The sequence below is a fragment of the Nicotiana sylvestris genome, chromosome 3 (assembly GCF_000393655.2).
Source record: "Nicotiana sylvestris chromosome 3, ASM39365v2, whole genome shotgun sequence".
Classification (NCBI taxonomy): Eukaryota; Viridiplantae; Streptophyta; class Magnoliopsida; order Solanales; family Solanaceae; genus Nicotiana; species Nicotiana sylvestris.
The window spans coordinates 171,714,053-171,731,372 of NC_091059.1; positions in this window are offsets into that span (position 1 = coordinate 171,714,053).

Here is a 17,320-nt window from a genome sequence, read left to right on the forward strand (position 1 = left end):
AGATCCCATGGCTGCCCTCCCATGGTTGCCCTCCCCGTCATCCCCTTCACGCCTCGTCCCAAACGACCATAGTCGTTGTCTCGTCGTTCTTCAGGTTCATCGTCGAGGTCGTCCACCAGCAGCAGCATTAACCATCGTCGAGCTCCAGCAGCTTCACCTGCTGCTTCTTCTTCTTCATTGTTGGTTCTCCATCTCCTCGTCCCAAACGACCAGCATCTCGACCAGTTCACGACGCAACCATAAACGACCTGCGCTCACATGGCTGCCCTTCTGCATCATCTTCGACCCTCTCTCACGTTGCTACTTCGACGTCCAGCAGCAACCAAGCAACCATGGTTGTTGCTGCTTCACCTGTCGATGAACCACCATGACGACCAACAGCTCGTCGACCAGCAGTTGAGCCTCACGTCGTTAACCATCGTTAAACGACGCACACCAGTTCGTCGACCACACTGTCGTGGTCCACCATTAACGAGCAGCAGCGCTGCTGCATCGACCAGCCTCACGCTGCTTCATCGCCGTCTTCGTGGTCGAGTTCTTGTTCGTCTTCGTCGCCCAGCTTCATCACCTAAAATCAACCGGAAAACATACAAAAAAAATTTCCGGGTAGATTTGCCATTTCCGTTCGAGTTCGTCGTTGTTCATTTCCGGTTAGTTGGTTTAAGTTTCATTTCTGTCCGTATTTTGTTTGATATTCTCAAATTTGAAATCAGTATATATTTGATTCTTTTCTTGTTCGTTGTTTTTCATTTCTTGATTATTTCTTCGATTTGTTTTTGTTTAGTTTTAATATAGAAGTGTGTTAGTTTAATCACTTGAATCATTCATCTTTGTTGTTTAATTTAGATTTAATTCGTGTTCATTTTTTGTTTGAAGTTCGTTTTTAATCCAGTGATTTAATGTGAGTTTATGTTTTGGTTTTTAATTTTTTTTTATTTAGTTTGAATCATTCATCTTTGTTGTAATGTTGTTGGATTTAATTCGAGGTTCAATTGATTATTAAGTTTAGTAATTTGAATCTGTTTATTTGTTCTGTTTAAGTTTAATTTGAATTTGAGCTCAGTGATTTGAATATACTTGTTTGTTATTGTTGTTGAATCGGAAAGTAGGTTTGTTGTTAAAAAATATTGTTCAGTCAAAATAATTCCAGTTGTTTCTTTGTTGTTCATCATTTAGTTTGAATTTGTTGATTGAATTTGATTAGGAACTGGTTATAGCTGCTGTATTTTGGTTAGAATTGATTAGGTGAATTGGTTATAACTGATGGGGGTAGAATGGTAAATTGCAGTATTTTCAGGGGTAGAATGGTAATTTCAGTAATTTCATAGGGTATTTTTGGAATTAAAAATTTGAACAATTATTTATTTTGAGTGCTCTATCCACTAAGCTAATAATATTAAAATAAGGTATTAAAATAATATAGTGGGGGGCAAGACATGTGGTTGTGGGGAATAATGCATTTGTTTAATCAATAATGGGAAACAAGACATAGTAGGATTACGGGGCTCAAGAAAAGTTGATTAAATAAAATAATAATTGCATTTTTTATGTGGTAGTGGGTTTGGTAAGAGAAAGTGGATGGTTTTATTATTTGTTTAATTGATTAAGGGGTCTGTTATGAGGCATAAATAGAGCAGACTTGGACATAATTGAAAAAGGGGAATTAGCTGAAAATTAGGAGAAGAATTCGGAAATATTGAAAGATTTTTGAGGATTCGAATTTGAAGAGAGTTTAAAAGAAAGAATTTTCTGAACATTAAGAGAGAATTAAGGGTTAAACATTAACTGATCTTTCACAAATAAAAAAAAGGGTTCACTTTGTTTTTGCCCGTTGATTATTGTTGGTGTTTCTGGATTTTCATGTGGTTTGTTCCTTGAGTTTGGTTGGTTATTTGCTACTACTTCACTGGTTATTGCTGGATTTTTATTTTTGGTTTTCAAATCTGTCACTGGGTGTTCCGTTTGTTGGTTGTTGCTGGTTATTGTTGCTGCTGCTGTGTTACATACTACTTTACTGACCTTCTTCTTCTTGTATTGGCAATACCAGGTACACAACTGTAAATTTGGCACATTGTAAGCTGAAATGTGAAAGCATGAATACATATGAAGAATTGAACTTTGAAGTTCTAATTTGGCTTTTTCTTTGTTTCTTTTACTAATTGTATTTAGGCTATTTCATGTATTATTATTCTGTAAATTCCTGTCGCTTTGCATAACTAGGAATCTTGTAGTGATGTATTAAATAATACTTTGCTTTAACTTGATTATTAGGTAGTATAAATTTAAGCATGATCATTACTGTCAAACTGTTTAATAATTGGAATAAGAGAAAAATAACATAAGTTGGTCTTTAGTGAATCGGCTTGGCAAAACTGATTAAGTTCACTAATTATGAAGATTTAAATATTGTCAACATTAAGTTAATCGTGAACATGTAGCTAAATTTAGTTAAAGTATGAATTTAAATAAATTTCGCGAATTAGACATTATGGCATGATTTGAGTTCAAACAAGACAAGTTAATGTTTAAATTTAATAAATTTTCGAATACGCATTAGTAATTAAGATTGATTCTAATTTCCAATAGTTGTAAATAATTAATTCCAACGGTTCAGTTCATCTAACAATGCGAGTTTAATCTAGTTATGGGATAATTAGTTTCTTTTGAAAATATTATTTGACGATTCCGTATTGTATTTATAATTTCAATTTTAGTAATATTCCTTTTCGTTAACATTTGTCTTAACCTAGCATTTAATATGTTATGTTTTTTAAGCATGTAATTAATTAGGTTTTTTTCTCTTTTATTTAGAGATGAATTTAATAGAAATGTAGTCATTTTAGGATACCCATAAAATAAAGGAGGCCTTCGCCAAAAAAAAAATACAAAAATTGCGGGGCCCTCAATAATTATTTATTTTAAAATACTTAGATTCTGGGACGGGCCGTTTAGCAAATTTCACGGCCCTACCCAAAATAATAACAACGCGTTAATCTTTAGGCGCGTATTTAATAATGTTATTTCCTATACTATGGTGCACATTTATGTGACCCAAATCCAAATCTCAACGGAGTTGAAGTGTGTCGACTACCACGGGTACATTGATTGTGACGTGGTTCGAGATATATTTTCACGGGGTTGCAATTCTCGATAAAAAATAAAAATAAAAAATAATAATGATAAAAGCGGTTAAAAGTTAAAATTCGCACATATGTTCAACATGTATTATATCAGATAATCAAGCCGAATATGACAGTTGAGCGACCGTGTTAGAACCACGGAACTCAGGAATGCCTAACACCTTCTCCCGGGTTAACAGAATTCCTTATCCGGATTTCTGGTGCGCAGACTGTTAAACAGAGTCATTCTTTTCCTCGATTCGGGATTCAACCGGTGACTTGGGACACCATAAATCTCCCAAGTGGCGACTCTGAAATAAAGAAATAAATCCCGTTTCGGTTGTCCTTTAATTGGAATAAACTCCCTTCCGCGTCCCTTTTGCGGGTGGCGCGGGCGAAAAAGGAGATGTGACAGCTCTGGCGACTCTACTGGGGAACGAACCCAGAATCTCTGGTTTAGGGTTCAGAATTCGAGCTTAGATGAATTGTTATATTTGGCTTTATTTATTATTTGATCTTATTACATGTTTTGGCCTAAACGTGCAAAATGATGTTTTTTTTACCGTTTTGATATTATTTGAACTGTACATATAAACTGTGCCGAAACCTTCTCTTCTCACCTCCGAGGATGTGCTTACTGGTTGAGACTCCCTATTATGTTAGTGTCATACCCTAAATAAAAGAGGCTCGGAAAGTTTCTAAGCCGGCTGGCCTTTTGGTTCCCGGAAAGGAGCTCCTTCCTCAACTCGAGTTGTCCGCTCGGGCACACTGTCTAGAACATATACCCAGGTTGAACCTAGAATAACTTGACTTCATGCCGGATCCCTAGTAGGAACGTTTATTTGCATCATGTTGCATTTGGCTTAGGGGACTCAACACAGGGGTTGGGTCCGTCTAGGACAAACAACCTGAAATGAAAATGACCATCCCGTTGCATCTTGTTTGTTTTGCACATTTATTTGCTTCAAATCTGCATGCTGACCGGCTTCTGAAAATAGGAATTTTTGAGAAAAAAAAGAAAAAAAAAGTATATAGCAGTGTAGGGAGATAACTACTTCTTTTTTAGAAAAATAAAATCAATGTCCAAGTAGTGTCAAAACCCTGCCGAAATTTTGATTTTTTTTAGTTTGATTTATTGGAAAAGAAAGGAGAATTGTTTACAAAGTTTAGTTTATATGGGGCGAACTACGCCGGTTTGATTCTCACAGGGCGTGAGATACCTAGGCAACCCTCGTCGGGTCCAACCTCCCATTTTGCAAAAAATAGCCCAAAAAATGTCAAAAATTTTAATTTTTCATCATAGAGTCGGGTGATGCCGTTTTTATCAAAAATAGCCGAATGTTCTAAAAGGGACGACGGAAGGCTGACTTTGTATAAACGGCCACTTCTGTCATTTTTTTATTTTTATTATTGATTGGTTAACTCGCACAACCTTAAAATCTTCGTCCCTGAAGTGCTGAAAGGTCGTGTTCAGAAAATTTAGTTTTTTTAGGAAAAATAATCAAATCATTTTGAGTCAAATAAATTTTCTTTTGTTTAATCATATTAATAAATGTGAAGAATGAGCACGACTCAAAATGAACCTTTTTCAATCATGAATAAAATCCCCCTCCAGTTGCGGCTATGGTGGAATGATTTAGGCAAAGAAGTGCGTGACGAAGTCAAGAAACATCTGAAAGGTCTCACGAGTTTGTTGGGTATCAGGCCTCGAGGGGATATTATAAGGGCACTGGTCCCTTACTGGGACCCTGCGCACAATGTCTTCCACTTCTCGGACTTTGAACTCACCCCGACTTAGAGGAAATAGCAGGGTACATCGGCAGTGCTGAGGTTCCGTTGAGGCATAAATACCTGGTTGCTCCAAGAGCCGTAGCGGTGCACCGGTTTTTGGACTCATTAAAGATAGTCAGAACAATCCATAACCCTGACTTGGGAAAAGGTTTTTGCACTCTGAGCTTCATATACCAAAGATACGACCACATAGGAGGATTCGACAAGCCAGAAAACAAGTTGTGCAGCAAAAGTAACCGTCGAAAGTGGGATGATCATAGACAGGTTGCTTTCATGATAACCTTCTTAGGGCTTTTAGTGTTCCCAAGAAAAGACGGGAATATTGATACAAAGATAGCTGGGGTCGTCAGTACTTTGCTCACTCAAAATGATAGCACGCTTGCGCCCATGATTGTATCTGATATGTTCCGAGCTCTCACGGCCTGCAAAGTCGGAGGGAACTTTTTAGAAGGGTGTAACTTGTTATTGCAAATGTGGATGACCGAAGACCTATGTCACCGAGCCCAGTTCCTGAGCCATGGATCTTCTGAGAAAACCTGCATAGAGGAGTTCTACACTAGAATTAATGAGGTTCGCCTACCTGAAGGAGTCTCGGCATGGACCTCATATTTCCGGACCCTCAACGCTAGTCAAATATAGTGGACACTGGGATGGTTACCGATCGACGAAGTCATATACATGCCAGCAGCTAGGCCCCATTTTCTCTTGATGGGACTTAAGAGCATTCAACCTTATGCGTCGTATCGGGTTTTGAGGCAACTTGGGAGGTGTCAGATAGTGCCGAAAGATGAGGATCTAATGACCCAAGTGATTGAGATCAGTTCCGATGGCTAGTTTTCTGAAGCAAGGGTCCGCCAGATTTAGAGCCAATGTCAATACTTAGAGGCAAATACTTGTGTACTGAATCAGGCAAGAGGGGAAGTTTCACCCGGATATCAGGCTTGGTACAAAGTGTAAGTGTCGTCTGGAAGGCCGGCTAAAAGACCTCACCTTCAAGAATTTTCCAAGTCCTCACAAAAGCATTGGGACTGGTTGGCAAAGGAAAAAGAATACAGGGCCACAATAGGCAAGCTGAAACAGCAGGTCATAGATCTTCAGTTTGAAAAAGAAGTTCAGACCGCAGCCAATGAAGGGGACAGAAATAAATCAGCCCAAGAGAATGACTCCCTTAGAGCTCAAAACCGACAAGTCATAATGGATGTCGACAACCAACGGAGGAGCCAGTCCGATAAAAGGTTGATAGCAGGGTTAAGGAATATGGTCATTGAAAGCCGAAAAGACTTGGAAAGATCCGAGGGTAGCATAGCAAGAATGCGGGCCAGATGGGCAAAAGGTACAGCAGCACGAAAAAAGCACCTATGGCAAGTGAGAAGGGATTATGAGGGGAGCATTGCAATATTGAGAGAAACAAATTCCACTCTCAGAGATCGGGTCTTTAAACAAGCCCGAGATGCTAGAACGGACAGGGAGCGCTGCTATGATTCAATAGCCCGAATGGAAGAACAAATGGAGAGGTTCCAAGATCAGCTCGTTGACAACACTCAAGTATTGGGACTAAAGAATCAATGAAAAGAACAGCTGTGTATGGAAAGGGATAGAATCAGGGGTAGGATCGATGAGATTGGGCACTACATCACCACGAAGTGCTTAACATGTGAGGAAATGCCCCGCGACACCCTTTTTGCCTCAGTCATGGGTTATGTCCACCAAATTATGGAAGAATTAAAAAGCTTGCAAAGAGTTCTGGCCCCAAAGCCCGCGGAAAGGCCGAACGATGCCTCGTGGGCACCAAAATTCAAGGCTTTAATGTATCCCTAGTTCAAGTCTGCACTTGTTTGTTTTTAAGAGTTTGTTATCTACCCCTCTGTTCTCTTTTCATATCAAACAATGTTAATAGTGTGGAGTCTGTTTTTTATATATAGCTTGTAATAGCATATTTTGGTAATAAAATGCAAAATTGTGTCTTTACTTTTACTTATGGCAGAACTACGCCCAGTCTGATTCATGCGGGGACATGATACGTAGACAATCTACATAAGATTCGACCACCACTAAAAGATAAAAAGAAAAGGCAAAGTGAATAAAGAAAGGACATAAGCCGGAGTGACGTATGCAGTCGAAGCAAAAACATGTTAGAAACGGTTAAACTGCCAAGGAACATTGCATTCCCCAATGTGAAATTGCAATATGTGTTAAACTCTAACGCTAACAAGTTTGTTGTTATTACCAGAGAAAGGGATTTCAAAACAGTTAGCTCGTTAGAACGTTCTGGCAGATTACCATTACCACACAAGATCAAAAGGGCCTATTTCGGAAAGTATGTCTGGTTCGGACAAAAGTGTTGAGGAGGAAAAGTCGGAGATGCAAATGATGAAGGAGGATGTAGACAGGTTGAGATAAGAGATAGCTGGGATGCACCTAGCCTGGGCTAAGGGACAACACCACCAATACTTCCCCCTACTTTTACCCTTTCACCAGCTCGGACTCCGGAACACCCTTCCACTGGTCCATCAACGAGCTTCCCCATTGACCAATACTATCAAGGGGAAACTTCCTATAATCCCCAAGCCTCACCACCCAAACAAAACCCTCCTCCACCAGTTGTTCTTGTTTTCGTGGCACCTCCACCTGCCACATTGCAAAAATCATCCGACGACCCAATGTTTCAGGTTCATGACAGTCAATACTATCCTCCTGAACTCACCTTCAAAGCACCCGAGCCATACAGTTACACCCCTCACCTTCAGCTCCCAACAGAAACTGAGAGGCCAGCTAAGAATCCGGAGCAGGACGAAGTGCTCCGTAAAATGAAAAGCCTGGAGCAATCCTTCAGGAATATGCATGGATTGGGAAGCCAAGTCAGTGTGTCTTATAAAGATCTTTGTCCCTTCCCCGATGTTCAATTTCTGGCAGGTTTTAAGATGCCAAAGTTTGATCTATATGAGGGGCATGGTGATCCCATGGCGCATCTACGAGGTTTCTGTAGTAAGATGAGAGGGGCATGTGGAAAGGATGAGTTGCTGATTGCTTATTTCGATCAAAGTTTAAGCGGGTCCGCATTAGAATGGTACACAAGGCAGGATCCTAGCAGGTGGTATACCTGGGACGATCTAGCACAAGCGTTTGTAGGTCATTTCCAGTATAACATTGAGATCGTCCCCGATCGTCTCACACTATTAAAACTTGAGAAAAGCCTGGAGAGAGCTTCAGGGAATTCAAATTCCGTTGGAGAGAACAAGCGGCAAGAGTCGATCAGCCAATGAGGAAAGGTGAAATGATGGACTACTTCTTACGAACTTTGGAGCCAACTTACTTTGGTCACCTGGTGACGTCAGTTGGTAAATCTTTCAATGAAGTAGTAAAAATGGGCGGCATGGTTGAAGAGGGACTCAGGTCCAACAAGCTAATGAGTTATTCGGCGATCAAAGCCACAACTCAGGCTATCCAAAGCGGCACGGGAGGTGCGCTCGGGTAAAAGAAGGGAGAGGAGGTCACAATAGTCGAAGCAGGTACTTGGTCCAGATCAAGAGGTCCAGCCCCTCGCTATCAAACCAGACGCCATTACCCAAATTATCCACACAATCCATACAACCCTCAACAACCCTATTATCCACCATAAGAGCCCCATTTCTCCGTCCATCACGCCCAAACTTACACCCAACCTCCGGCTCGTCCGCAATGGCGTGCACCGGCTCCCCAACATACATATCCACCTCCACAAAACACATATCCCCCTCCACAAAACACATATCCACCACCTAGGGTCTACAGGAATGCTTCAGGGCCAAGCTTCCGCGGAAATTAGGCTTTCAGAAATGAAAGGATGCAGAAGCCGAGAACATTCACTCCGTTGGGAGAAACCTATACTACTCTGTTCCACAAGTTGAGATAGATAGGCCTATTAAGTCCTGTTGAACCCAAATTGCCAAATCCCCTTCCCAAAAATCTGGACCACTCAGTAAGCTGTGAATATTTTTTAGGGGCTCCCGGGCATAATACTGAGAGGTGTTGGAAGTTGAAGACTGCCATACAAGATCTTATTGACACAAATAGGATCGAGGTTCAGGCACCAGAGGCACCCAACATCAATGAAAACCCGTTACCAGTGCACTATGAGGCCCACATGATCGAACTAGTGCACGAAGGAGGGAAACCTAAAACACCCTCACAAATGGTAATGATGATTCGCGCTAGTCCTAACGAAAAGTCGACCAGTGGAAAGGCAGTGGTACAGTCGGAAAAGGTAGATGACAAGCCATTTGTGGTAGTGGGGAAAGGTTCGTCTGTTGCTGGGAAGAAGCCAGAGTCAGTCAGGGCAGTGCTGCAGGGAGTATCAAGCAAACCAGTGTTGGTGGTGAAGGGGGTCCACGTGGAAACAGTTGTTATCAGGCCAGTAATGTAGTTGCCGATAACAAATGAGAAAGCTGTGCCATGGAGCTACAGTCAAGTGGCAGTGATGCATAAGGGGAAAGAGGTTGTGGAAGAAGTATGCGAGGCCCAGGGTTTAACTCGTTCGAGAAGGTGTTTTGTTCCCGCAGAATTGTGAAGGGCCAATCCAGTAACAATCAAGAAGCCAGTGACGGAGGAAGAAGCAGAAGAGTTTTTGAAGAAGATGAAGGCCCAGGACTACTCAATTATAGAGCAGTTGAGGAAGACCCCAGCCCAAATTTCATTGCTATCCTTATTGATCCATTCAAACGATCATTGTCAGGCCTTAATGAAAATTCTGAACGAAGCCCATTTCCCGGACAAGCTCTCAGTGAACCATTTGGAGAAAATAGTGCACAAGATCTTCGAAGTAAACCGAGTGACATTCTCTGACGATGAGTTACCGATAGAGGGTATAAAACACAATAGGGCACTCTACTTGACGGTAAAATGCGAAGACTTGGTGGTCACTCGAGTACTAATTGATAATGGGTCAAGTGCCAATATTTGTCCTTTGGCCACCCTAAACAAACTAATGGTTGCTGAAGATAGAATCCACAAGAATAGCGTCTGCGTCTGAGGTTTTGATGGGGGCGGTACTGACACAGTGGGTGATATCGTACTGGAATTAACCATTGGTCCAATCGAGTTCACTATGGAATTTCAAGTGATAGATGTGGCGGTGTCATATAATCTTCTGTTGGGATGACCCTGGATCCATGCAGCCAAAGTAGTGCCTTCCACACTGCATCAAATGGTCAAATTTGAATGGGATAGACAAGAGATTATGGTACATGGGGATGACGGTACACATGCCGTCAGTGATGCTATTATGCCCTTCATAGAAACCGACAATGACAAGTGCCCATGGGTTTATCAGGTTTTTGACGCAGTCTCAGTAGACAAAATTCCTGAGGGAGGGGGCCTTCCACTTCCCAGAATCACAGCCACAACCTTTTTGATAGCCTCAGAGATGTTGAACAACGGGTTTGTACCAGGAAAAGGTCTGGGGATTGATCTGCAGGGAATGGTCCAGCCAGTTTCTTTGCCCAAGAAACTGGATACTTTTGGGTTGGGATTCAAACCTACCGCAGTAGATGTAAAGCGGGCCCACAAGTTGAAGAAAAGAGTCTGGGTCCTTCCTAAGCCAATCCCACACCTGTCCAGATCATTTGTCAAAGCAGGGTGCAGAAAGTTTCCAGTCCCGGAAGTTCTCGGACCCCTGATCAGGCCAGAGGGAGATTTGAATGAGAGCTTTGAAAGAATGTTCGCTGATGTCACCACAATAGAAGCTGGAGAGGGTTCCAGTAAGGCAGACATACAATTTGTGGGGCCTAGGGCCAATGTCAACAACTAGACAGCTACTCCTCTTCCTACTCGGAGGGAGTCCTGGTAGTTGGCTCTGATTTTCCTTTTTGTTTTCTGGATTATTCTAGGGTTGTAATCCAGATTCCTTTTTATTTTTATTATTGCTCAACAAAGTGTGAAACCTTGTTATCCTATAATTCAATAAAATAAAAAGTTTCTTCTTCATTCCTTATTTTATTTTTAATTTTAATTTTTGTTTCTTTCTTTTCTTTTTTCTGAACAGTTCTTTTCATACTGGTCTTAACGACATGGTATGCACAACGGATCTTCAGCCTAGTCTAAAATATCAATCGGATTCCGAACTAACCATACAAGAGGTCGATTATGATAATGAATCGGAATACGATGAGGATGAAGCCTTCGAAGAAATAAACAGAGAGCTAAGCCAGTTTGAAGAAAAATCCAGGCCCAACTTAAATGACACAGAAGCCATCAATTTAGGGGATGCCGGCGATATCAGAGAAACTAAAATAAACATCCACATTGCACCAAATATCAGAGAGGAATTGATCAAAACACTTATTGAGTTCAAAGATATTTTTGCATGGTCATATGATGACATGCCGGGGTTAAGCATGGATTTAGTAGTTCATAAATTACCTACCGACCCGGCATGCCCTCCCATCAAACAGAAATTGAGGAAGTTCAAAATGGATATGAGTGTGAAGATTAAAGAAGAAGTAACCAAGCAGTTGCAAGCAAAGGTTATTCGTGTCACTCGATATCCTGATTGGTTGGCTAATGTGGTGCCGGTGCCGAAGAAAGATGGGAAGATCAGGGTGTGTGTCGATTACCGCAATCTGAACAGGGCAAGCCCAAAGGACAACTTTCCTTTACCCAACATCCATATCCTTATCGACAATTGTGCCGGACGTGAGATCGGATCTTTTGTAGATTGCTATGCTGGGTATCATCAGATTCTGATGGATGAAGAAGATGCGGAAAAGACGACATTCATTACGCCATGGGGAACGTATTGCTACCGGGTAATGCCATTTGGTTTGAAAAATGCTGGGGCAACGTACATGAGAGCGATGACCAATGTGTTTCATGATATGATCCACAAAGAAATTGAGGTATACGTGGACGATGTGATCATAAAATCCAAGCATTAGGAAGACCACGTAGCAGACCTAAGGATGGTTTTTCAAAGACTTCAAAGGTATGATATTAAGCTCAACCCGGCCAAATGTGCATTTGGAGTTCCATCTGGAAAGTTGTTAGGATTCATCGTCAGTCAGCAAGGTATTGAACTGGACCTGTCAAAGATCAAATCTATCCAAGATTTGCCCCCGCCGAAGAACAAGACAGCAGTAATGAGTCTGTTGGGAAGGTTGAATTACATCAGCAGAATTATTGCTCGACTCACAGCGACTTGTGAACCCATCTTTCGGCTACTGAAGAAAGTGCTGCGATAGAATGGACGGCAGAATGTCAGGAGGCATTTGACTAGATCAAAGGATATTTATCAAATCCACCTTTGTTAGTTCCACCTGAGCCGGGGAGACCATTAATCCTTTATCTAACGGTCCTGGAAAATTTGTTTGGCTGCGTGTTGGGGCAACACGACATTACAGGAAGGAAGGAGGAAGCCATCTATTATCTCAACAAGAAGTTTACAGTATATGAGGTTAAGTACACTCAACTTGAGAAGACATGTTGCGCCCTAACTTGGGTGGCTCAGAAATTGAAGCACTATTTGTCCTCATATACTACTTATATCATTTCATGCTTAGATCCATTAAAGTATATTTTCCAGAAGCCTATGCCCACAGGGAGGTTGGCGAAATGGCAAAATATTACTCACAGAGTTTGATATCATCTATGTGACGAGGACGGCTATGAAAGCCCAAGCACTGGCCGATCACTTGGCTGAGAATCCTGTTGATGAAGAATACGAGCCGTTGAGGACGTATTTTCTTGACGAGGAAGTGATGCATATAGATGAGTTGGAATTACCTGAGGAACCAGGTTGGAAGCTTTTCTTTGATGGAGCCGCAAATGTGAAGGGAGTTGGAATAGGAGCGGTAGTTATTTATGAAATAGGACGTCATTATCCTGTTACGGCTCAGCTGCGTTTCTATTGTACCAACAACATGGCTGAGTATGAGGCATGCATTTTGGGTCTGCGACTAGCTGCAAACATGGATGTCCAGGACGTTTTGGTCTTGGGTGACCCGGACCTCCTGGTGCATCAGATTCAGGGTGAATGGGAAACATAGGATTTGAAGCTCATACCATATCGACAATGTTTGCACGATCTGAGCAAGCGATTTCGATCAGTGGAGTTCAGACACATCCCAAGAGTTCATAATGAGGTTGTTGATGCATTGGCCACTTTAGTATCGATGTTGCACCACCCAGACAAAATTCATGTTGACCCATTGCACATCCAGGTTCGTGATCAGCATGCTTATTGCAACATGATAGAGGAAGAAGTGGATGGCGAGCCATGGTTTTATGACATCAAGGAGTACCTCAGGATGAGGATATACCTGGAGCAGGCCACCGAAGATCAAAAAAGAGCCATTCAGCGATTGGCAAGTGGATTCTTCCTCAGTGAAGGAGTGTTGTACAAAAGAACCCCAAATTTGGGATTGCTGAGATGTATAGATGCCAGTCAAGCCACGACAGTTATGACAGAGGTACATGCTGGAGTTTGTGGGCCACATATGAGCGGATATGTATTGGCAAAGAAGATTCTTCGAGCAGGGTATTATTGGCTCACTATGGAGCGTGATTGTATAAATTTTGTGCGGAAATGCCATCAATGTCAGATACACGGAAATCTGATTCATTCTTCGCCGACAAAGTTGCATACAATGTCAGTGCCATGACCATTTGTTGCCTGGGGCATGGATGTCAATGGACCTATTGAACCGGCAGCTACCAACGGTCATAGATTCATTCTGGACCATCGACTATTTCACTAAGTGGGTTGAAGCTAAAACTTTCAAATCGGTAACCAAAAAGGCAGTGGTGGATTTTGTTCACTCCCATATCATCTGTAGATTTGGGATCCCAAAAGTGATCATCACGGATAATGGTGCTAATCTTAACAGCAATTTGTTGAAATAGGTATGTCAACAGTTTAAGATTGCACACCGCAATTCCACCCCATATCGTCCCAAGGCGAATGGAGCAGTTGAGGCAGCCAACAAGAATATCAACAAGATACAGAGGAAGATGGTAGAAGGGTCCAGACAATGGCATGAAAAATTACCATTTGCATTGTTGGGTTATCGCACCACTGTCCGGACTTCAGTAGGTGCAACCCCTTATTTGTTGGTATATGGAACTGAAGCAGTAATACCGACAGAAGTTGAAATTCCATCCCTTCGGATTGTCCCTGAGGCTGAGATTGATGATGACGAGTGGGTCAAAGCCCGGTTGGAGCAGTTGAGCCTAATTGATGAAAAGAGATTGGCAGCTGTGTGTCATGGCCAATTATATCAAAAGAGAATGGTGAGAGCCTACAACAAGAAGGTGCGCCCCAGAAAATTTGAGGTGGGGCAGCAGGTGTTGAAACGAATCCTGCCACATCAGGTCGAAGCAAAAGGCAAGTTCGCCCCGAATTGGCAAGGACCGTTCATTATAACCCGAGCATTTTCCAATGGCGCTTTATGTTTAACAGATATCGACGGGAAATGTGTCGACATGGCTATCAATTCTGATGCAGTTAAGAGATATTATGTATGATTTCTTTTGATTGTAATTGTTGTTTATTTGTGGTTGGCATTTATCGGAGAATGAAATGACGGAAGCAATTCTTTCTTCTATCCAAATACTTTATCCTTTGCTTCCCTTTTTTGAGCCTTATTTATTCTTTCATATCCCTCTTTCGGAATCAGTAATTAAAATGAAAGAAAAAGAAAAAGACAAAAATAATGATAATAAAGACAAAAGAAAAAATCACAAGAAAAATAAAGGAATTGGGAACTACGTTTGACCTGATTCCTCAAGAAGGATACGTAGGCGCCTCACGGCTCGGTCATAAGGTAACAAAAAATAAAAATCCCAAAGCAAGAAAAACTGGGGCAGAAGTTTGTGTTTGTAATTCTGAAAAGAAAGTTCTATTCCAAGAGTTATACTATTTTACCCATCAAAAGTATTTCGAGCCTTTTGATACCCCTTTTCCTTTCGGCCAGACACGAAAACCCATATTGATGTCCAAAAAAGACCTCCCGATCGATATCCGAGAAGTGCAAAGTCATGCAAACGGAAGTCGGGAATAACACTCTGATCCCCAGCAGAGAAGAGGATCATAAACTAGAAATGAATTGATAGCTGAAAGAATCCCCAGTAGAGAGAGTCATATCGGCAGCACTCCAATCCCCAGCTGAAAAATAAAATAAAATGAGAGAGTCTTATCGGTGAAAACCTTCACAGGCACCATAAGGCGACGAGAGTTGAGAGAAACGAGAGAGTCTTATTAGTGAAAACCCCTCGAATGGCACTATGAGGCGACAAGGCAATATTGGCGGAAAGGGTCCGCATTTGGCAAAAAGTTAAGTGTTTGTTTATCCCCGGCAGGATGAGGCCATCCGAAAGATTGATTGATACAAATAGATTGGGTTGATTAATCCGGAATGCACGACATGATCGTTGGGATCGGTTATATCATTCAGATAAGTTATTTTCTTTCTTTTTCCCCAACATTTGTTCAGAAAGACTTCTTCTTTTTCTATTTTTTGAAATCATCACTTTTTCATTTCTTGGTTTAAAGACTTTACCTCCCCAGCGGTTTGTTTTTGAAAAGGATATTTAGAGCTTACTACCAGTTGCCAAAATGGTGCAAAGCAAAATGCGAATAGGACAGGCCAAAGATAAGGCGACAAAGCAAAAAGAAGTTGGTCGCAAGACCAAATGATGAATGGGTCTAGATCCCAAGAGGACCAAATTTCCAGGGGAAGTTGGAGAAAAACGGAAAAGCAACAGTTAAAAGGTTATGGAGGTCCCCAGCAGATTTGTGAGATACAGGAACAACTCTGACAGATTCTCGACCAAGTTCCACAATGGTCGGACAACACAAAGCGGGGAAGGAAGAGTAAAGAAAAACCACCCCAGCAGGAATATCATCCCCAGCAAATAGTATCATCCTCAGCAAGTTTTATAGCAAAGCAAGGAAAAAGAAAAGGGAAAAACCATCCCCAGCAGAAGTGGCTCGACCACTCGCCCCGTTTTAAACTAGCAAATTTTTCTTTGATTTAAAGCAGCAAAAGGAAATATTATTGACCATAGGAAGACAGGGTCACAAAGAAGATTATTAAACTGGGGCAGAAAATTTTCTCTCATTACGAAAATTTTCTTGAAATCAGATAGCCATTTGGGAAAGAGAGAAGATAACACAAGTTTTGAAGAAAATAAAATGCCCAACAGTATCAAGAAGGGAAATACAAGTTTTAAAAGAAGAACAATCTTGGAAGAAGCAAGATAACCCAAAGTTGTAAAAGCAATGACCTTTGAATCAATATCATCCCCACCATTGTTAAAAGGAGTAAGATAATTCCCCAGCAGTGTTATTCCCGGCATGTTTCAGGGAAGTGGAAGCACTAAGCTTTAAAGGAAATAGTCTTTGAAGAAGGAAAATGACATATTTGTGAAATAAAATATCGGTGTTATTCCCAGCAGTTTTCAGAGGAATAAAACACCAGTTTGGAAGGAAACAGTTGAAGAAGTCAGGAGCCCGCCTGTAGTATGGAGGTTGTCAAATTTTAAGTTGGAGAAGTCAGGAGCCCGCTTGTAGAACGGAGGTTGTTAAATTTTAAGTTGGAGAAGTCAGGATCCCACCTGTAGAATGGAGGTTGTTAAATTTTAAGTTGAAGTCAGGAGCCCGCCTGTAGAACGGAGGCTGTTAAATTTTAAGTTGGAGTCAGGAGCCCGCCTGTAGAACGGAGGTTGTCAAATTTTAAGTTAGAGAAGTCAGGAGCCTGCCTGTAGAACGGAGGTTGTTAAATTTTAAGTTGGAGAAGTCAGGATCCCGCCTGTAGAACGGAGGTTGTTAAATTTTAAGTTGGAATTAGGAGCCCGCCTGTAGAACGAGGTTGTTATATTTAGAAGAAGTCAGGAGCCCGCTGGAGAATGGAGACTGAATTATTTTCAAGAAGCTGGAGAAATCAGGAGCCCGCCTATAGAATGGAGGTTGTGTCATCTTTCAAAAATCAAGTTGGAGTCAGGAGCCCTCCTGCAAAACAGAGGAATACATTTCAAGATCAAATCAGAAGTCAGTAATGAGAAGGGTTACGACAAAAATCCCCACCATAACAAGCTTTAATGTAGGAAGCAGCATTCCCAGCAGACAGAGCGAAATGATAAAACTTGTGTCCAGAAAATCAAAAGGCAAGTGTCATCCCCAGCAGTTTTTGAAAGAAAAGCACCAGAGGAAACACAAGCCGACAAGAAAGCAAGGCAACCAGAACAAGTGGAAGATAGATAAATTTTTGTAATTCCTAGTTTAGTCTAGCTTCTTGTTTTTCTTTGGGCACGGTGTATTAAGGAGATCGAAAAGCAGTAGCAACAACATGCAGCAGCAGTAACGACAAATTAAATTGTAGTTCCATGGTAGTCCCAGCTACCAAAACTTTCCGAACTACATTAACCTGATCCCCTTTTAG